At 39.1% G+C, this 23,302-nt stretch overlaps 1 long non-coding RNA gene across 3 annotated transcripts in view; it reads right to left on the bottom strand.

Annotated features, from left to right (window-relative positions):
• The window catches only part of LOC148225585 (uncharacterized), a 75,134-nt gene extending 55,807 nt beyond the window's left edge, over positions 1-19,327 (bottom strand). The window contains exons 1-4 of one of the 3 annotated variants that reach the window (XR_015808554.1): positions 19,045-19,327; positions 11,711-11,918; positions 11,101-11,261; positions 4,209-7,995 (exon numbers count right to left, since the gene is read on the bottom strand). This is a non-coding gene — a long non-coding RNA (uncharacterized LOC148225585). Of the gene's footprint in view, positions 1-4,208; positions 11,262-11,710; positions 11,919-19,044 lie in introns of those variants that run through there. The other 2 variants (XR_015808555.1, XR_015808553.1) reach the window with 2 other exon arrangements.
• Between the last annotated feature and the right edge of the window lie 3,975 nt (positions 19,328-23,302).

Here is a 23,302-nt window from a genome sequence, read left to right as displayed (position 1 = left end):
ACGTGGCTGAAATAAACATCTCTGTAAAACCCCTGCAAAGCCTCTTTTTGCTTTTTTACCAGCTCCACCTCAACAACGACCCCAACTCCAACATAAATGTATGAGTTTGTTCAGTTCGAATTGTAGATCTCCTTCATGATTGCCAGAAAGGCTTTTTACGACTGGTGAAGAACTATGAAGTTGCTGGAAATTATCAAATCCTTTCACTGCAGCTGATGGAATATCTTCTGAGGCCCACTAAAACCCAACTTTGCAGTATCAGATTTTATCTCCTGTGTGACCTGCTCCTTTAAAAAAAGGCCTTGAAATTATGTAACCAAATGAAAAAAATTCTGTTTCTTCAAGCCACACAACATTAATGGTTACAATAATAATGAGTTTTGACCACACCACATTGTTATAAATTCAAACAAATGAAATACTTTGGTTTTTTGAAGTACAATAACAATAAAAACACATCCACAAACAGGAGAAAGAACCCATGCTTTTATATCAAGCTTCCAAGTGCTTCAGTGGCCCAAGCAGAACTGTATGTTAGAGCAGCAAATTTCTCCTGTTTTGCACAGAGCCCTGATAGCAATGCTGTGATTTGCCCAAGACCACAAACATTTCCATCAGCAAGGCAAGGAGTCCCAGGAACTTCCCTCTCTAGTGCAGGGGTGGCACACATTCCTAGCCCTGACTTTCACAGGTCTCAGGTGATGGACATTCCTAAGGTTGATGTAGACTTTGGTGGAAGAAATGCAATATCAAAACCATGACTTGCTCCAGTATTTACCTATTTAACTGTCTAAATTAGAATTGTCTATTTCTTGCCTTTTTCTCAGTCTGTCTATATCAACTGTCTTCAATTCAATCAGTTCAAGCAAACCCACCCTGTGATCAGCCATAGACAAGGATGGGTGGTCATGATCCCACAACACCTGCCATCTTACTGGAATCTCTGGCATTTTGTAACACTGATTTTTCACTTCATTTCTGAAACTCAGAACGAGTCATGTGTTAAATTTAGTAAATTTATGGAGTGCTTGATTTTTGCTAAGTCCTGGTTAGGCTAAGTGGGCTAAATTAGCCCTAAACAGGGTAAGTCAGAAGATTTTGAGACTCATCTGAAAAGTTTAGGCTGAAATAGATGTTCTGGTCTGGGTCTGAGCATGTGATTACTCACTGGAACAGCTGTGCCAATGGAAGCTCCTATGTGTATACATAATTTAATCCTAATTCTTCGTCTTAAATAATAATGTAGAAAATTGTATATCACAACCACTGCAGACAGTATGGGTAAAAGTATGAGATTAGCATACATGGAGTAACATTTAAAACAATACACAATAGCAATACAGCTAGTTAGATTAAGAAATTTCTAGGATCAGACAGTATCAGAAGCATGAGAAACAACAGAGCCAAGGCTTTAGATGAGTAAAAATTTAGAAGAAATCACCTAATTGCTAAGCAGACATAAACATAATCTTTGCCTGATTTAGATTGCAAGGAAGCAGTGTAATCATATCTTATTACACTTTTATAGATTAAAATGTTTCAGAATATTGATTGAAGTAAAAAAAAAACAACCAAAATTGTTCCTGGCACTCTGAAAACTTTCATTTGTCCTTGATGGGACTCTTTAACTTCCCTTCTGAGATATTATAATATTCTTGAAATTCAATTTCTTGAACTTAGATAATATAGGTAAGATTTCTGCACTAAAGTTAGTTTTTCTTTCTTAGGAAAGTTCTTTTCATTTTGTATTTGCATTCCTTTACACACAATTCTTACAAGTAATAGCAGCACATGCATTTGCGATGTCATATCTGCATGGCATTATTTATATTTACTGAAATTTCATTATTTTGCTAAGTAAAACTATTCTCATCTTGTTTTCACAGAAATCCAATTTCCATGTGTGGTTTTTTTCAAGCTATGTGTTTTCCCAAATAATATCAGGAGGTCAACTAATGTGAATAAAATAATACAGAAAGAAATAAAGCAAACAAACCCAACAGATTTGAGCCTTCCTTGTGGATTTTGTGGATTACTTTCCTTTACTGGTAACAAAGAGTACATTTACAGTACAGCTGCATCCATACCATGGATTTTTTGCCATTTTCTTACTAGTTAAAGTGCTTCTACTATCTGTATCTCCCTAGTGTGGAAAACATACACTTTACAGACCTGTTTTAATTCCGTATATACCCTGACTTTATTTAGGGGATAAAACAAACATATAAAAATAGAAAAGTCATTCTTTGCTTCTTGTTGAACAAAATACAGCTCAGCATATCCCCCTGAGAAAAAAAACCAAATAACTGAAAAATCCATATTAAGGAAAGAACAAGCAAGGGAACATTGCTGAGAAGGTATAAAGCACATCTTACACTGTTTCAGAAGTTAATAAAATTCAGCATAAAAATGTGGATAAAAAAAAATTAGAAGGAAACCAGAAACAAAAAAAGGCTGAAAGAAAAAGCCTGGCTTATTAACGTGTAGCACAGGACTAGCATAGTCCTGTGGTCTGAGAAGTAGTAATGAGCAGGGGCCTCCTATCATGTCATGCTGTCTCTAAGTGCATGATCCTTCACTCCTCTGTTTCCCAGCTGGAGATGATATCCAGGTACCCAGATGATGAACTCAGCAAGGATCTGGACACTCTAAGTGATGGGAAAACACCTGCAAGCTGGATGCAAGCAATGCCTTTGTAGAAATAGAGAAGATCTTTATCCAGACAATGCTTATGATAAAGTTCACAATTTCTTCTTCTCAAATTCTTATCTGGACTGTCAAGTGAGTAAAATATGTTCCAAAATTACAGAATGTTGACCCCACATTATTGGTTTCTAAATCATTGGAAGCCAAATCACGCAGTCTCAGGTGTTCACATGTGGACTCCATGTGATTCAGGAATGTGATCCCAATCTAACCACACTACAATTTAGTAGGTGTGAAAATGCCTCAGCAACCCTCTGGACTGACAGGTGACTTCAGGCTCTCCTAGGAATTCAGAGCTCTTTCACTGTGGACACACTTATGAATGTTTTGGGGAATAGGAATACACCTGTGCCAGAGATGTTGAGATAAAGTAAATCAGACTCAGTGCATGGAGGCAGATTTTCAGAATCATTAAACTATTTTTCTCAGCACTCTGATGGGACAGAATTCCTTCTGTCAGATCAATGCAAATATAAAATATAAATCCCCTTTATGAAGCCAAGGAAATGCAAAGGGGCTCTATTGTAAAAAGAATCAGGTTTGAGGACTACATGAAGGCAGGCAAATTAAATTGCATAAGACCAAATTACATAAGAAATTGGGGGGAGAGGAATTTCAGCAGATGAGGTACTTTGCCAGCAGAAAGGGACCTGCCAAACATCTCCAGATGTCTTTGTTGTTCCTGCTACAAATTAGAACAACTGAAAGTCATCCCAGAAAAGCAACTTTGCTGGTCCCTTGGGGTTTTTTCACAAAGTCCAATCTCCTCCTCTACTTCATGTCTCCTGTCTTCTATCACACTGAAATGTGCTACTATTCTGAAACAGTTGGTGTTTCTGTTTGCTCTTCTTGAGCAGGGGTGGATGAGACAGAAGTGAGGGCTGGAGTGAGAGCAGGGACTGGTGCCTATTTTGTGGATTACATTTTTGGTGCAGGAAAGTATGAACACCCACAAAGTTCTGTTCTGCTGTACGGGCTGGCCAAGTCTGATTTCTATGGCTTCCTCCCACTCATGTTTGCCTTTTTCAAAGGCTATTTTTTCTCTCTTATGTATAAGACACCAAGTCTATATCGCATAAGGTGGGAAAAGGCCTTTACCCCCCCAGGTTTTGAGTTTTTCTGTTGGATTTTGTTTTTCCTTTCAAAAATTCATGGTGTTTAATGGTCTCTAGCTCTTTCAAAAAAATAGAAGGCTTCTGTCATACTGAAACAGTAAAGAAGAAGAGTTTCTTATGGTAATAGAAAAATACACCAAACCTTGTACATAAAGGAGTACAAGATTTCTTTGTATCTGCCTAACTGAGAAAAAACTAAACTGAAGGCAGATTTATTTACTCGGTAACGAGCCTGCTCTGAATCTAATCCTTTCTCAGGATAAGTTCTTGGATTTACTCCTGTAAATCTAATAAACTCTGAAGAAGTGAATGGCATGTCTCTCGGGTTACATCAGCATCAATGAAACAAAGTGAAATAGGTATAAAGGTGAACAAAAATGGGTTTATTTTTATAGCCTGAAGTACATTTGGAAGGGGTGAATAGTGAAGGGATATCTTGCTAAATTATGCCCTGGAGAAGCAAAGGGTAGACATATGCATACAGTCAATCATGTACTACCATCTATAATGCTCTTTTTGGGCATGTTCTAGTAACATTTACAACACAGGAACTTCATGCCCATCATCCCCTAAACATTTATTGAGCTCTGCCAGACAGAACCATACTGTAACATCTGCTCATATCAATACAGAAATATGTACCAGCCATTCAAAAGCAATTAAAAAAAAAAAAAAAAGGTTTTCCATTTCTTTACGTTAAAAGCAAGTCCTATTTCAATGAATGTTTCAGCTCAGTAAAGATTCTGAGATGGGCTTTTCATGGTTACAGAAGTCTCCCTCTAGAAGATATTCTCAACTATGTTTCACAAGAAACAAAAGAAGATAAAGACCAGTTAAATTAAAATGTGAAAAAGTTAATAATTAAAAATGTGTTATTCATATTTATCTGATTCTCAATCAATCTCAATAATTTGATATCCTTCAAGATAAAGGGAGCGGTTTTACTCAGTGTGTTGGGATTTATTTCACTATTATGAGTTCAATAATTGTTATGCATCCCGTCAGAACAGAAGCATCTTTGGACTGTATTGCAGCATGAATTAAGATGTTAAAGCAAGCCATCACTACAAAGATCCCATGCTATAGGAAAAACTAAAAAATGGATTGATGGTATGAGCAGAGATGTGCTGTTTTCAGAGAGCAGCTCCAAATGAGATCTCCTCTGAGCCCATTTCAAATTTGAGAAACTGGGATCAGGATCTGAGTGTGCCCTTATGCCAATTTTTATGACACTTCAGTTGCCTACACTGGGAGCACTTAGAAAACTTTTGAAATCATAAATGATCATCATAGATGAATACAGAACAGCCAGAGCAGTCTGGCGCAGGAAAACCAAACTGAGCTTTGACTTCTGCTCACAAGCACATTTTCTATTACTTTTATAGTGTCCATCATTTTTTCCTCATTACTGTAAGAATGTTTAAAATAAATCTGCGTCACTTTTTGTCCTTTTAATTTGCTTTTAGCTGAGGTTGATGCCTTTCAATTCACGTTTGCAATTCATGCTTTGCATATAGCAAAACTCATTCATAGCTGGGCTTTTTGTTGGCTTTTCATTGGCCCTGACATTACAAGCAAACTGGAGAGAGAATTTTCTTGAAACAGATTTGTGCTTTTTGGCACAAGGAAGACAACAGCAACCTGATCAAAACCTTGAAAACCCCCCCTCCAGTTCATAGATTAATTCCAATCTATATTTGTAAATGTTGGTGTTCAAAAGATCCTTGAAGGAAATACGTTATCATCAGAGTTGGGAATTTATTGACATCTACTGCCCAATTTCATTAGTAAGACAAAGGTGCTAGAAATTCCAATATCCCATTGGTGGGATTAAAGTCTGTGTTGAGGAAAGGTTGTGAATAATTGCATATGAAGGTTCCAGATGTTGACAGCTCATGCGTTTTCTTCTCTTGTTTCCATCACAAAAAATAATAGATTCAAATCAAAATCAGGATGCAAATATTTGCTTATACCTCACACCTCTTCTCTTGCCTGATTGAGATTCATTATATTATTGCTTTTACATATTAATTTTCTCAGTCATGTGTAAGGCAGAAGAAGCAGCAGTTTTGCCCATAAGATGCCACAATCAAATCAGTTCAGCCATGTCTATATGCAAAGAAGAATATTGCAATGTCAAGCATAAACTGTGGTTAATTATTTAAGCTGTAAATAACAAAAAAGTTTATTAAGCACAGAGTGTATATCTACCACAAGATATTCTCTACCAGATTGAGTCAGCTTTAGAGCAGATTAAACTGTAGCCTCAAACTACTTGATAATTCCACAGTTTGTCAAATTTAATACTAAATGAGTGTGAAATTTTAGCCAGAGGTAAAGCAAAGTTTCAGGACTAGAAAGTTGCTGCTGGCTGAGGGGAAAAATGGTTCATGGAAACTAAAATAGGTTCTGATTTTAATGTATTTACTCTATTTTGAACATAAGAAGAAACTAACAGAAAATAAAATAACTAATGACAACCAAAGAATTAATAACTCATAATAGTTAAGTCATAAAATAGTAAGTCAGTTATTTTGCCCTGTTTCAGGTAAGGAGCAGAGAAATACACAACGGTCAATTGAGCATATGCTATACCCAAAATTTCTAACTTAAGAGTTCAGTGCTGTAGGATGATATTTTGGCTTCATTGAAGCCACAGTAAAACTCCCATCTACATTTTTTTTTTATCACACTGCAGTAATATCTCTCCTCCTCAGAGTAACTTATGACTTTGCCCTCCCACCAGTCCAGTGTGTTTTATAATAGGAATTTATTATCTGGACAGATAACTCTACATTTTTCCTGATCAAATTCTTGAAGATGTTCTTGTATGTCAGTATGTCCTGACCTTGTTCTGTTGTTGACCTATACAGGCTGTGCTCTGTGTCTTGGCATCAAGGAGTGGACTCTCACAGAGGTCTACCAGGATTTTATAGTGCTAGTGCTTCCCAAATATTAGCATTAAATACTTTCAGGTGTCTGCACCAGGAAGAGCAATGCCAGCAGGGAAACAGAGGTGATTCTGCCTCTGTACTCAGCCCCAGTGAGCGAGACAAGAGATCCTCAGAACAAGAGAGACAAGGAGCCACTGGAGAGGGTCCACAAAGGTGATTGAGAGATTGGAGCTTCTCTCCTACGAGGAGAGACTGCGGGATCTGGGCTTGTTTAGTCTGGAGGAGACTGAGAGGGGATCTCATCAATGCATGTAAATATCTCCAAGGCAAGTGCCAAGGGGACGGTGCCTGACTCTTTTCAGTGGTGCCCAGAGACAGGACAAGGATGAATGGTCTTAAACTAAAGCACAAATTTCACCTCAGCATGAGGAAAAAACTCCTTACATCGATTGAAGATGGCAGAGCACTGGACAAGTCATGGAGTCTCCCTCTCTGGAGGCATTCAAAACCCACCTGATGCATTCCTGTGCATCCTGCTCTAGGTGACCCTGCCTTGGCAGGGCTGTTCCAGCAGGTGATCTCTAAAATTCCGTTCCAGCCCTAACAATTCTGTGATTCAGTGTCTGTGACTCTACACCATCAGCACGTTATGGTAGTGGGTATTTACAGCATCTGTATTCCATGGGCCATTTAGAAATAGTGTAGTGTGACTAATCTGAGATAACAAATGGAATCTTTGCCCACTAAAGTATGAAATTCGTGATTTGTGAGTCCAAGAATTGAAACTTACAAGCTGCACAGTCCCTTCCTTCCTAATACTGAGAGACATTAAATCACTGAATAGAGCAATCTGCTTTGTTATATACCTTCTGGAGGTTTTGGTAGACCAGATCCTGATGTTTTCATATGGATATGAAAATCAAACTCTCACTGCCTACTTCATGCTCTCTACTTATGGATGGGAGTAAGATGGCCACCCTTATTTAACTTTATTATTATTAACCTTTGAAACTGTTGGTCACAAATACATGCTGAATGGCTTCAAAATATTTTGGGGTTGAACACTTTGAAGTTTTCAGGTAGGGCACAACACAAGAAAGCTGACTATAACAAAAGCCCTCTTGTCCATGAGTTTCCATCTTGCTTGGTACCTAGATGAAGTCATGGAGGAGAGCAAATTCCTGGTACTGCACTGCCCTCCACACACTGCAGGTAGATCTCACCAGGACACCCCAGGCCACATTCCTGTGCTTTATTCCTAGTGCCTGGCAGGCACTGGGCTGTGGATGGAAGTGAACACGGCATGAGTCATCTTGGAGGAGGGGGAAATGCTGTGCTGTGAGTGGGAGGAAGCATTTGGATGAGCTGGCAGAAGCTGTGCCTGCCACAGGACACAAAACTCTGTCACTACCCCTGAACTCCACTGCACCAGTGGCTGGAGAGAATTCCTGACTTCACTTACCTGGTGACTGTGTCACATCTCCTTGGTAAATGTGCCTTGGTGGTTTTCTCTGAGCTCCTGACTGTGACTTTGGTTTGTGAACAGTCAGGGGCACCTCTGATGTGGCAGGTGTTTGGGGATGCAGCTAAAGTCTTGTGACCAGGTAAGGACGCTTGGTTTAGGTTGGATGGGAGTTCAGAAATCATCTAATCCAACCTCGGTTCCACGTGCAGGGATGCCTTCCACTAGAAGGTGGAGGACAGGGAAAGGACAGACAGTCTCTGGAGATGTCTGTCAGAAGTGTTTTCTTTGCAGGTGCAGAAGCAGATCTGCAAAATGCAGTAATGAAATTTCCTGATATATTAGGAGAGAGCTTGCAACACAACACGATGGGGAAAAGAATCCCTTTAAATTATGCTTGCTGCAAAAAATATCCTAGCTGCAATTCTGTCCAGTGACAACATGCCCTTCACAGATCTCTTATGAGGAAGTGCATCTTCAACATTTACATGCCCCTTCTGATAATGAAGAAGGGAAAATGGAATTGCCAGTAAGGCATCTTGGCTCAGTGCCTGGGGCATAAGGTGAGGGCTCAGGCCTGCTTCCTGCAGTGTCACATGTTTTCTTCCTTTATCTGCATCTTCCCATCCTGGGGGGGTCTGCAGCTTCTCCCTCAGATGTGATGAAGCAGGAGCCATGGAAGCACCAAAAATAAGCATTTCCCTCAGCTCAGGCTCTTTACTTTAGAAAAGCTGCTTTCATCCCTTGTGGCAGTTTGTTAGAATTAGAATCAAGTGACCTTAAATGTGTTTATCTTTTTATTATGCAATTAGCCACATTGCAATGCTCTGTGATTTCTTTTTGTGACTTAATCCTCGTAACTGAATTGCAGAGCTATCCTAGAAATAGACACAATAGGAACTTGGGAATAGTAATAATTACAAACCTCCCGAGTTTTCCAGTCTCCCAAGCTAATGTTTTAATTAGCTATTGGTACTTAATTCACTCCTAGAGGCAGTTCATTTAAACCATTGCAAAATAATTTTTAAACTTAATTCAGTTTTTTAATCAGAATATGAAGTCAGTGCTTAAAATATCTAGAAAGTTCATGCTTTTCATTCACATTTACAGAATGAGTTTCAGAGTGTAAAAGAAGAGAAAGATGGTTTTCATTTTATCCACAGTTTTTCAGCGCATCATCAAATAAATCCAGTGCTTAACAGCCCCACCTCCTGGTGAAAAAGCAATGAGAAAACACATTTTACTGGCAACGTTTTCTGATCTAGCTTACATAATGGAAATGCTTTTGTTTTTTATTTTGCATGACAGCTCTGGAGCATGTTTAGAGCTTTTTTCTTTTTTTATATGCATTGCCTCTTTTTTTCTCTCACATCGCAGGGATATTATTCTCTAATTATTGCTTTTTCTCTTTAATGTCTCCTTTAAAATAGATGAAAAATTCACTCTCTGATTTTTATGCCTCCCCATAGATAAATCTAAAGTTATAACTCAGGAAAAATCCAATAGGATCTGGGAATATCTGAAGCTGTTTTTGGGTGCAGTGTCTTCAGGAGATAAATCATAAGACCACGAGGAATCCCAAGATGGTGTAAATTTTGGAGAATAAGTATGTATCAGGAAACCATTTATCCAGTCGCATGGATGAGCCTGTGCCCATCCTGAGGAAGGATATTTCCCATGTGATTCTTTACTGTGCCAAAATCTAGGTTCCCACTTAATTTTTCTTTTCACAGTAATCTCCTAATAGTATATTCGGATACCTTTTATCCTCTTTCACTGATTCCTTGCCTTCAGAAGCAGACTTATAAAATTTCTATGAACCCAAAATAGTTAATAACAAGAAGAGGACTGCCAGCATTTGGGAGATGAAAGTAGCCTACATTCAATACTTGGAAGCATCATGAGGACAATGAAAAGGTCAGTGACTTCATTGCTAAACAGAGCATGCAAGGAAGGAGTGCAGCACGCTCGTGGAGAGGGGCTGGATGTTTCACCACGGGAGAACTTCATTATAAATCATGAGCGAGTTCAATTAAGATCTGCCACTTTGACTTTTCTGATTCAGTCTCTGCTTCAGCCTCTGCACCTTCTTTAAGGCTTGCCAGCACCTCTCTCCTCCAGCTGCCTGTCAGGTCAGCTCCCCTCTTCCCCAGTGTCAGGATTCACAGCACTGTGGCTGGCCCTGCAGCACCTCACAGAGTGGAGACTGTGCTTTGCTGTGTGCTGCCTTTGGAGCAGGGCTTCTCAAGAGCAAGAACTATAGAAATGTGGAATACAGAAAATAGAATACTCCTGGTCCTGCACAGGACACCCCAACAGTCTCACCATGTGCCTGAGAGCATTGTCCAAGTGCTTCTTGAACTTTGTCAGACTTGGGGCTGTGACCACTTCCCTGGGGAGCTGTTCCTGTGCCCAAACACACTCTGGGTCAAGAACCTTTCCCTAATATGCAACCTAAACTTCCCCTGACTTAACTTCAGGCCAGTCCCTAGGGTCCTGTCACTTGTCATCAGAGAGAAGAGATCATTGCCTGCCCCATCTTTTCCCTCACAAGGAAGCTGTAACTGCAATGTGGTCTCCCCTCAGTCTCATCTTCTCCAGGCTGAACAGACCAAGTGACCTCAGCCACTCCTCATATGGCTTCTCCTCATGGCACTTTGTTGCCCTCCTTTGTATGTTCTATAATAGCTTTCTATCTTTTTTATATTGTGCTGCCTAAAACTGCCCCAGGATTCAAGGTGAAGGCTCCTCGTCGCAGCAGAGCAGGACAATCCCTCCCTTGCCTGGCTGGTGATGCTGTCCCTGATGTCCCCCAGGACAGGGCTGGCCCTCCTGGCTGCCAGGGCACTGCTGGCTCATGTTCAAATTGCCATCAACCAGGACCTTTCTGTGGCATTGCCCTCCAGTGACTCAGTCTACCCACACATTCAAGTGCAGAATCCAGCTGTTGCTTTTGTTCAATTTCATATGGGTGGTGGTAAAATCACTCTAATTTTTCCAAGTCTCTCTACAGGGTCTCCATATGCAGCCTCCTGGACAGTTGGTATCTGGTTGGGTGGGAAGTGGCAGCAATGTATTCCTTTTCTAGAATTAAATGCAAATTAGACTTATCAGGGAATGCATTGTAAAGAAACACAGAGACACAGAAGATTGTGCTCTTACAGATATCAGCTGGTACATTTATAGCGGAACCTCTCCAGCAACAACATGTTTAAATTTCCCCACCTGTCTGTAGGGTTGAAATGTCTCTGCTAATACTTTCCAGTAATATGCCTTTTAATACTAATCAAGATCAAGCCTGAAGTTGCAACACAACACATTAACATTTGAGGGAAACGCTCTCTACTCATATCTGAAAGGGGCAAACCAGCCCTGACCACAACATTTGGTTCCACATAACCACTATTCCATTTGCAAGGTTAACAAAATGCTGCATTAAATTTCAGGCACTGTTGATTGCTCTTGGGGTGGGGAAAATAAATCAGTTGTAGGGTTTTATTTTAGGGAAAGTGTAAGAGATGTAAAAGGAATACCTGCCATGATTTAAGAGGAAATGCAGCTGGTTGAGAGGCACAGGAATGTCATGGGGTGACAATTTCAGACCGAAGTCCCATCCAGCCATGTCCTTTATATTGTTCAGATCTCCCATCACAGGTTGCTTGAGGCTGCCTCGAGGAGTCTCCTCACTTTGTTCATTTCCTTTTCAAAGTATCAACAGCCCTCTTTGGTTTGCAGTTTGTTCTGGTTTAAAAAGCAAATTAAGTCACTGGGCAGGAAGGAGGAAGAGAAGAGAGGATATCTGTGCACATGCCCTGAGATTGAATTGAACCTTTTATCTTGTTTAAAAGATTGCCTACAGAAGGGAATAAATGAGAATGTTACTGGTATGTGGATCTCAGTTCTGCCAGCTTCTAAATACATAAGCATACAAAATATCCTGGTGCTTAAATAAATTGCCAAAATGGGCTAATTTGATTCACCTCTCACAGAAGCAAATCCTGAGAGTATCTCACCTTATCTACTTTACCTACAACATTTACCCTCAGTGCAAAACCAAAATTAGGTCCATTGATCCAATTCAGTCCATACTGAAGAATGAAAACCATTTAGGACTGAAATAACTGCTAAAGTTGACTCTCCTCTCAGTGGCCACAGCACAAACCACTTTCACATCAGATATTGGACTTGGGAAGTCTCATCAGAAATATTTAGGAAAAGGCACTGATAATGAAGGATTTATCCTCTCATCTCATGCTGGACTGTTCAGGAAGATTGTAGCCTTCCCTCCATGATGCACTTAGCCATATGAATAAAAGAGGAGTTTGTTTTTTCAGGCTGTCAGGGAAAAACCTCCCAGGGAACACTAAATTAACATTAAATCACTCTGTAGGTGCTTGGGGCTATTACAGGGGTAATAGTGGCAGGACTCAAGAATTTAAGGAATTAATCTGAAGGTTGTATATAACTGAACCAAAAAAGAAATTCTGAAAAAATATCTCATTGTAAGTATGCCTTGTGATGTAAAGTATCTGAAACACAAGTGGGAGTATAATGTATAACTAATAAAAAAAGAAACTTTTATTTTTCTCAATAGAGTGTATCTGATCTTGCAAAGTAAGTGATTAATAAATTGTTCATGAGCAGCTCACTGCTGTATTGGACCTTTGAGCTGTGTTAGATTACTTCATGAAAAGCATTGGGATTGCCACATGGACCCCACCTAAGTAAAAATTTAATCAAAGGAATTGATGTGAGTGAATTCTTTTGCAAATAAACAATTAATGCAGTTTATTATTAAACAGGAAATATCCTTTAATAGTTGCTTCCTAATATTAATTTCTTTGGGCTTACTATTCCATTCACAAATTTTTTTTGTCATGTGTTTAAGTTGGATGTCAATCTACTGCAATTTTTCACAGAGAAAACACAATTAATAAATTAGTTATTATCAATAATTAATTTATATATAAATAATAGATTAATGTTAATAAATTAATAATACAGCCAGTAGGCAAGAATTGAAAGCAAATACAAAGTTGATTCATTCAAAGTGCAGAAAGTATTAAGAAGGATTAGAAGACCAGTGCTGCCAGTAGTGGTTTCTATGACTTTGAGGAAGCCCTGTCACATGGGGATTTCTTTATTTCCACTTTTGCTTCTTCATTGACCTTAACTTATCTTAATGATCAATTTTTGCCAGGTGTCGTCCACTTCTAACCTTGAAATGTTAAAGGAATTTTTAGAAGATTATCAAAAATCAAACTTTCCCTTTAAATTTAATTAGAAAACAGTGATGTTGGTAGAAAAACTAGTCAGCTTTCATCATGGGAGCACACACGTTTTGCCATGAAGTCACAGGAATGCAAGAACAAGAGTTCTTGGAGGAGTTGTGTTCTGCTGACGTTCTTCTTAGCATGTTTTCATTTTTAAGAGTTTCACACTCTGAAAGATAGCAACAGGCTAAAACAAGCAATTCTTTGATGACTTTAAGGAATCTGGATATGCTAGGCAAAAATGTCACCTTCCTTTCCAACCCAGACCTTTTTTCTTGGATTTGAGGAACAAACAATTTAAATAAAACGTAGATAAAGCAATCTTCAAACAGCTGTGTATCAGATAAAGTTATCTTCTTCAAGCTGCTCTGTGTCAGAACAAATAACTATGGAGTTGTGAGCAATGGCTGTCCCATTCTACTGTTGGTTTTCTCACTGGCTGTGACAGAAAGAAGCTTTTAATTCTGAATTTCCATAAGCATTTTCCATCCAGTTACCCCACGATGGTGCAAACTATTAACTAAATGTTTTGCTTCTTTTTAAGTACCAAAAAGAAGAATGTTTCCAAATATGACCCTCCTCCAGAGCAAAATACATACAGAATCTGGCTTTAGCCTAAGCAGACAGATGACAAGAGCAGCATATTTAGAGAGAAAAGTAGCCTTGGGAAAGACTGTTTGCAGTCCCACTTCCAGTACACACGTAGGGAGCTGTGTTATTCAAGCAAAACAAGTTGTTTCAGGTTCTGAAGTCAAACAAAAACTTCTGAAAGTTTGTGTTAGAGAGAGAAGAAGTGTAGCAGAATGGAGAGTATCTCTTGAATGGCTCAACCAACAAAAAAAAAAATCCTTAAATCTTCTTTAATTTAATATCATACTAAATTAAAAGGGTTCAGGTAGAAAATAAACAAAGAGAATTTTCCAAATGCTGTTAGAGATGTATCTAAGGTATTCCTAACTGGAAAACCATGTCAGTCTCAGTAGATTCCCTCAGATGAAAATAGTTTCAGACTGAAAGATTCTTAACTAATAGTTCTGTTCTTATGGTTTTTATGGTCTGAAAGAGGAAGAAAACAGTAGGAGGCAAAAGCAATTAGATACTGATACAGAAAACTCTTTTAGCAAAATCACACCTGTGAATGTGCAGTCATGGCCTCTGACAGGTCTCTTTTTCACCCTGCTACATTTTGAAAGTTCTGGGACTGTTTTCTTTCCAGTCTTGTATTTGCTTTAAAGGGATGAGTAGTGTTGTGTGGCTTGTAGGCTGCATGAGTGAAGACATTAAGTCATTCAGGCTGTTCTGTGCAAAGCATCTGTTACCTATTTGCCTGTGACTGCTGTGGGTGGCAGTCACTGGTGTGGGTGTCCAGGGCTCCTGCACCAGCCCAGGCTGCAACTAGCAGTGAGGATCCATCCCATCAGTGCAGTTCCTGTCTGGGCGACAGTAGGAGAACTATTTCACTCCAGATAAAAGGATTGCCCAGATTATGTTTTTCTCTTGATACCTGTGCATTTTAAAGCTTGATTATCATCCAATTTTAAAGCTTGCTCCAGTTAATTTCAAAAATTTCTTCCTCTTTTGCTCAGCTCATAAGAAGCTTTCATTTCACAAACATAGTGCACCAGAGAAAGTTGTGCTCCCTGTCTTGGGTAGGGTGTTGTGAGCCAGCTGCTGCTGTTATCACTAAAGGACCTTGCCAGCTTTCCTACTTCGTTTTTTCCTTTTTGATTCATTATTCATATATAGAGAAAAGTATCTAATCTAATCAAAATATTAAGATTCTACCTGTGCTTTTTACTGTCTTTTTTTTTTCAACTTTTCAGCAAAGCTATTGCTGTTTTATAACAAATCTCTCACTATGACAGTTAAAAATTAGGGAAGGCAACGAGTGTTCCTGTTCTTGAGGGAATTATCTTCTATGCTTTTTCCTTTCCAGGAAATTCTTCTCAATTCTTTTCTAAAATAAGAAAACTAACCATGAAGGTAGGTGCTAAGCAAGAAATAATCAAGCACACAAGCATTTCAGATGAGAATGTTGGATGATTTCCACTGAAATTTTTCTCACCTGTTATTCTTTCTTTCAGACTCCCTGTGAATAAGTGCCTATTGCAGACATTCTTCTATTTGGAACAAACTCCACAAAGTTTATAAGGAAAAATGGACTATGAATGACTGCCCCAAAATAATTGCTTTCAAACATCATTAGAATTTTTGAATGGATGAATTAAACTTAAAGAGACTTTCTGTATGATGAAAAGGAAGGGCATGATATCTTTTTCTGTGCAGCAGAATGTATTCTCTCAGAAACAGAAAACAATTTCTTTTCGAAATGTCAGAGTCTATCCACAAGCCCTTACATTCTTTTAGACACAAGCACCTCTCTATAAAAGATATTATTATTTTTCTTGTACTTTGATACTGCCCAAAATCAACACATTTTGAATTTGAAGGATACTTATGTTGGTATGATGACTGTGGCTCAAGTAAAACATGAATGATTTGAATCAGCCCTCCAATCTTCTGCTGATATCATGCTCAAATATTATGATATAGTGCTTAGAAAAGGAGTAGATAGATGAGCAAACTGGAATCAGCAAGAGATTGTCTTAGCTACGTCTGATGATAAGAGCAGTGACCACCATGACAAGAACTCAATCTAGAAGTGGGAGTATTGGTATTGCCATCAGTAATTAGCCACTTCTGAGGCTTTTAAGTACCTTGCAGCACCTGAAAGCTGTAGCACAAATTTATCTGTGATATTTATTTTGCAGTTCTAGTTTTCCCCTGCTGGAAGGTGATATTATTTCTGGAAAACTTGTGTCTTGACTATGGTCTGATTGATTCAGTATCAAAAATCATCCTGTGTTTCACTCACAGAGCAGTATTTCCTGGCAGAGCTAAGCAGATAGTCCTAATTTACTTGTCCTGATCTGGGAAATGAACACTTTTCTTTAGGTACAGATTTTTTTATTTTTTTTTTACAGCTCCTTTGCAAGATCATGACTATTCACCCTCTAAGCTCTGCAAAGGTCAAGGACCTGGTGGCACACTCTCCACGAAGATGGAGGTCAGCCTCTCTGACATCAATACCAGTCAAGCCTGTCCTAACTCATTCACCTCCTGCACCCTGCAGCAGCTTTCCAGGGTCACACAGGAAGCGTGGAGTAAAACCCAGGGTTTAATGAAAAACTGATTTTTAACTCTGTTTCGAGCTCCAGAGCAGAAAACAAACATTTCTCTTCTTGACCTATTTTAAATGTGCAAGTCAACAGCTTGGGTTCTTTCACATATATAACAAATACAATAGGAAATGGGAATTGGAAATGAAGATTAGCATTCCTACTGCTTCCATTTTTTTCCTTTCTTTGTCTTCTAGATGAAAAAAAAACAACCACTGGTTTATAAAAACAACAAAACATTTGCTGTAAGTAGAAAACTTTGGAGGAAATGAAAAACAATCCTAACAAGCACCATTAAACATTACCAGACGTGCTTCCAAGGAGATTGTCAGCCAGCTTATGAAATTCTGGACAAGTTGTCCCATTCACTATTGTAAGCAATTTTTGAACTATTAATGCTCTCACCTTTAGTCAGTTAAACCTCATAAAAGCATCCTATAGCTTTTGAGAATGAGTGTAAGAAAGACAAGCTCTACAATATGAAACAAGGATAGAATTCTGCAGCAATAACAGATTTTCAAATAATGGAGCAAATTCACTGGAAAGAATTTCTTGATTGTGCCACTCTTTCATCTAGAGGAGCATATAAGTTAGACTAGGCTGGCAGAAAGATGTTATGCCTTTCATTATGTCAGCCACAACAGGTGGAAAAAAGGCTCAATTATTAATCTGCCAGTCCTTTTTTCATGTCAGCTCTCCATGCTATGTTTCTAACTTCCATATAAGCATGGCAGTGTTGTTATAACCCAACTTCCTAAGCACGTTACATAACCAAGGTTAATTATTGGGACCATATTGCCTACTTCAAACTTGTGGGGCTAGGAGAGATCTTACAGGCAGAATTATTCAGCTCTTGGTGTTCTCTGTCCAGCTGCAATTTATGTCAGCGACACAAGTTACTACTGTCATAAAGCAAACAAACAAAAGATTTGGAGCTGCACACTGAGAGGAAACAAGAGTGCTAAAGAGATTTTATTTCTCTATTTCCTCTCTCTTGAAATCAAAGAGCCTTAGAGAAACATTTAAGATTTATCATAAATCTATGGAAGCAAAGTCTGGTCAACATAGAAAATAATTTGTATTTTTGAATATACTTGTGTGAGCCTACCCTCTGCAAACCTTATTGAAAACTCATTTACATCTAAACTGATAACTATTCCATTATTCAATTGTACCATTTAAATATGTGGGTTGATCTGTGCTAGAAAATCTTTGAAATTTGTTTTCCTCAAAATGTGGGCACTGGAGCATTATACTCTCCAAGTGATATGAGAAAATTAGATTCAGTCTTGTGAGCCTGCTTGCTTTGAATGAAATCCTGCTGTAAATACAAGAGTCAAATGTGGTTGGGAGAGGGCTTTTATTGTGGGTCTGGCCTGTTTTGTATTTGTTGCTGAGCACACGTAGGCAGAAGAATTCATGCTGCACTGCAGCGAAACCCAAAATGTCATTAGAATATATGTGTGACAGCAGAAGAAAGCATCATACTCCAGGATTTTTCCATGAAAAAACAAAGGCATGAAAATTAAATAAATGACCTTTATATTTACTTATTTGATTATGAACTTTGCACAGAATCAAAGAAAACCGTAGTCTTAATTCACTTATTCTCATAGAGATGCATCCCTGTGGTGCCTTATAACCTTTCTAATGAACCCCTTCTTGTGTCACTACAAGACCTGAATCTGTCAAGTATTTTTGATTCCTATTCTATATTTAAAAAATCCTGGTTCCATGCACATCTTTTTTTCCTTTTCCTGTGAAACCTAGGGATTTATTGTCTATGACCTACACAGTGCCTGATTTCCTTGCTAATAATTGGATATTTGTAAGATATGGTGAAAGTTTGGAGAGGGGGAGAGAGGCAGAATATTCCTGAAGTGAGATGAGGACAACTATGAGATTTTCTGAGATTGACCATATTTCAGTCTTTCCTAGCTCTCAGTTATGCATAGATATTCACAGTCTAATGAAGCAGAAATAATGAAGCAGAAAGAGGGAAAGATGTTTCCTTACCCTTCCCACTCACTCCAGCATAATTCCACCTGCAATTAAGTGTTTCTTTAAAATGACAGTATAGTTTTCAGGTGCCCTAAAGCATGCCTGAATGATACAGAACTGTGAGGCTGAAGCTGTCACATGGAACAATTTATATCTCTGGCTTACCTACACCCATCCAAACAGACAAAGAGAAATTTCACTGCATCCAAATGCCAATCTAGGAAGAGGAATAAAAGCCAGAGCACAGGAAGGTAGAATTATATCCTGCAAAGTCACTGATTCTGACATTTTCATGCAGAACTCAGCCAGTGGAAATTTCAACTTGGATGCCATAGGTAATATACATTAGTAGGAATTTGTACTGCTAGTGATGGAAGAGGTGCAGAAAGATCTTTTTAAAATTTATTTACTAACCTGATTTATTTTTTACTTCTGTGCACATCACAGGAGACAGCAAGAGACGAGCACTGTATCCTGATGTGGTTGTTAGACTGGAGAAAACTGGAACAGATATAAAAAGTTGCTACAAGAATAATTAGAGGACTGAAGTATATGCTTTTCTGTGAGAGACCTGAAGAACTGAATCTGCTCTGCTTTTTTAAAATGACTGAGGGGTGAGCTGATTACAAAATATTTGCGTTAATGAGGAGAAAATAGAACTCTTTCATCTAGTGAACAAAAGCCTAACAAGAATTCATGACTACAAGCTTCGGCCGCACAAATTGAAATAGGAAATTTGGCACATAGTTTGAAAAATGAAGTTGATTAGCCAATAGTTCAAAACTCCTAAAGAAGAAGCTGCAGACTTCGGTTACTTTTGGATGATAAGTTAAAACTCTCTGTAGGGCTACAAGTTGCAGGTAATTGTATCTTAACTGAACCCTAGAATCAACACCTGTGTCACACCATGTGCACACCTCGAGCCAGGACACAATTCTGCTTTTTTCTGTCTATGGTAGTGCCCATCCACACCAGTGCTTTGTCCATCCACACCGCTGCTTTCTCAGTCTGGTCATTTCCCCCAAGAGTCCTTGGATGTCATTAAAACTGTTTAAAATACAGGTCTGGAAGTCCATATTTGAGATTCCTCTTCAAAAAGAAGAGGAGTCTAATTAACTAATCTTTAGTCAAGACTATTTGAACTTTGGTCCTTGTTCACTTGGCAGTTTATGTGGCATAAGACCATGTTTTATGGGATTTTCTGTTTGCATTAAACCTATGTTTCAAACTTTGGGCTTGATGTGACAACAAGGGCATGGCTTGGGATAATCATCCCTGTCAACCTGCAGGCCAGTGCCTTGCACACTTCCTTTGTTACCTCAATTCTTTTTATACCCACTGACATCCAAACAAGACGAGGAATGAAATACGTGGCCTCAGGCAACAAGGGAATTTTCTATGCAAGCTCTCCACTGGTGATGTGATCAGTGATGGGCTCTGCTATGCCAGGGATTTTGAATTTCACTGTCACATAACCAGTTTCAGTGCCAAGTCCTGTTTTCTTGAGCATCAACTGCTAGTAGGCTTGCCTTTAGAATGAACCAGCAAAATCCTTCTGAAACAAAACACACTTGTGTGGTCCAGATTTTTCCAAAGAAACCTCTCCTAAGGGTGAGACTGGGACTTGCACTACAGAACATATGGCCACATAACACTATCCCAGCAGATTTTCCATCCTCTGGCATCATTTGTTCTCATGTTACACTCCAGGACAAAAAGCTGAAAATAGTGTCTTAGAACTATGGGGGGGCTATGGGATTGTTGCAAGAATTATGGGATGAAGATAGAGAAAATTCACTGCAGACAGGCAGCCCCCAGCTGTGAGTTGTGACTGCTCTGCAGAACTTGATCTGGTAGTCAAGTGTTATTCCACAGAGTGGACACATTTAAACAGCAAATGCAAAACCATCTGTGATGCTGTGAACACCAAAAAACTAGAAAGAGATCATATGTACAACTGCTGCTGAAAAGAGAGTCTGCAAGAAAGGCAAGTTTGTTAATGATAGAGTTTGTGTTCTGCCTTCAGCTGGGATAGAGTTCATCTTCTTAAAGCTGGTGCAGTGCTGTATTTCAGATTGAAAAAGAGAAAAATGTTGACAAAATCACGATGTCTTGGATGGATGGTGCTGAGCAGTTCTTACCCTGAGTCAAGGACTTTCATTGTCTCATGTTCTCCCAGTGAGCAGGTGCACAGGAAGCCAGAAGGGAGGATGGCAAGGACAGGAGACCTGAAGTGGCCAAAGGGATATTCCACACCACAGAATGTCGTGGTCAGTGGCATTGGGGGAAGTTGGCCAGGAGCTGCTGATCACTGCTCAGGGATGGGCTGGGTGTTGGTCAGTGAGTAGTCAGCAGTTTTGTAGGACATTACTCGATTCTCTGAGCTTTTATTCCTCTCTGTCCTTTCCTTGTTAATAATAATAATAATAACAATAATAATAATAACCATATCAACAACAACAACAACAACAATAATAATAATAATAATAATAATAATAATAATAATAATAATAATAACAACTATTTTCATATTACTTTCTTTAAATTATTAAACTTACCAGGGCTTTTACCATTTTCTGAATTTTGTCCCCATCCTACCATCCCACCAGCAGCATGGGTGAGGAATGAGCAAGCAGCTTGAAGAACTTGTTTTCTGTCAGATGTTAAACCACAGCAGACTGTCACTATATCCCAAATGGAAAAAAAAGCATCTCAATACTTTTTCTGAGGTCATTTATTTTTTATAAGAAATTAATATCACCTAAATCTTCATGGAAAAGATGACTACCAAAAAATCACATGATTTATCACCAGTGACGACCAGAGTGTCATGATTAGGATGGATGATACCTGAGCTTTTTTCCATTTTGGTGGGGAGTTTTTTAAACTCTTTGATCTCTTACACATTTCTAGTAATTCAGACAGATCCTATGTGCTTTGTCATCCTTGACTGTTATAGCAGGGGTAATAAAATTGAATAAGGTATCAGATAGGGATGCTACATTGCCAGTCAGGTCCCAGAACAGATTGCTCAGAAAGGCTGTGATGTGTCCCTTTCTGGAGATATTCAAGAACCATCTGCATACAATCCTGTGCCATGTGCTCTGGGATGATCCTGCCTGAGCATGGAGTTTGGATGAGATGACCCACTGAGGTCCCTTCCCACCTGAATTATTCTGTAATTCTGTGAAAATGCTAAGATTTTATGTTGATTATCCTTCAGATGTTTTATATCCAAGAATTCAGCATTTCTTATAAATGCATGGATTTCCTGTAACTATGACAGTGCATATTTGCTAAGTTTCTCTTGATAAAACAAAATCCAGGATAGAAAATGGTTGACAGTATTGTGAAGTCACGAACAAGTAGACTCACCTGTGATATGATAAAGGTGTCACCAGAAGTGTCATGATTTCTTCAGATGGAATTTCAAAGAGCTGAAATGCCAGGACCTGCAGGTTCAGGCCAGAGGAAAACACTGAATCCTGCACATGTACCATTTCAAGTTAGAGACCAGAGCTCTGAAGATTTCCCAGAAAAAAAATAATATCCAGGGATTATTTCACTAATATTCACACAGTTCCTGTGGGTAAGTTAATGAACTGCAGCTGGTGAAAAGGTGCAGGCATTTCCTGGAGATTTTCCTGGTGCCATCCTGTTGTCATCTGCTCCCCTTTAATTTTGCACTTATTGTGCAAACAGCAGCATACAAATGTGAGTGAGTAAAGCTGGGGTCAGATTTGGCTCTGGCAGTAATCACTCTATCCCTACCTCCAGGCCACACCTGCTGAGTCAAGATCTTAAGAGGGTCTAATGAGGCATGAGGTGGCCTCTGAACAAGCCACAGCAGTGTGAGCCAAGACAGCAGGTTGTGGCAGGAGGAACTGCCAGGTACCCAGGGTGGCTCTGCAGCTCTGCTGGTCACCAAGTGTCAGGCACATCCATTCAGCCCCCTTGGCACCGTGTGAGCTGAGAAGCAGCTGTGGAAGGCACTACTCCACGAACTTGGCCAGCCCAGCTGGTGTCAGCTGTGCTAGACCACTCTCCAGTGTCCTCTGATCCTTGCAGTGCAATGGAGTGAAGCCTTCCAGTTGAGAAGGAGCTCAGCTTGGAAGGATGGGCAGAGAATTCTGCCAACTCCATGGTGGGGAGCCACGTGCAACAAAGCCTGTTTTGACCTTCTGTGTGTTTGCCATCCAGAGAAAGTCTAGGCTGAGGCTAGAATCTGTGAAATTCTGCAGTTATCCTCTCAGAGCCCCTAACTGGCACAGGAGAGAGACTTAAAGATTTCCATATACCAGCTAATAAAAGCAATCTTTTTTCTCTTCTCAGCTGTACTTTCGTGTTGGTCGTAAAAATGTATTGCATAACAGGGAAGCCAGAACAGATGTCCATGAATGTTGCTTTTATCTTTCTTCACCATCAGACTTTTTTCATTTGTAGTACAGACCCAGCAATGAAATCATGTTTTGGTATCTTCAAATCAAGTTTGAATGACTTTTTGAAAGAAACATTGTTTTGCCAGACGTACCAGATTCAGTGCAGAGATGGCTAAATGAAACATTATGATTGAAGAAAAACTGATTATCCTGCTCATGCCTTTTAACCTAATACTAAGTGCACCTTTGGTTTTCATTGTAAACACTATAATATTTGATGTGTGCCTCTAAAA

Source organism: Sturnus vulgaris, chromosome 1, assembly GCF_052056855.1.
Source record: "Sturnus vulgaris isolate bStuVul1 chromosome 1, bStuVul1.hap1, whole genome shotgun sequence".
NCBI classification, from domain to species: Eukaryota; Metazoa; Chordata; class Aves; order Passeriformes; family Sturnidae; genus Sturnus; species Sturnus vulgaris.
The sequence above is the reverse complement of the archived record's forward strand: the minus strand, read 5'-3'. Positions and strand labels throughout refer to the sequence as shown.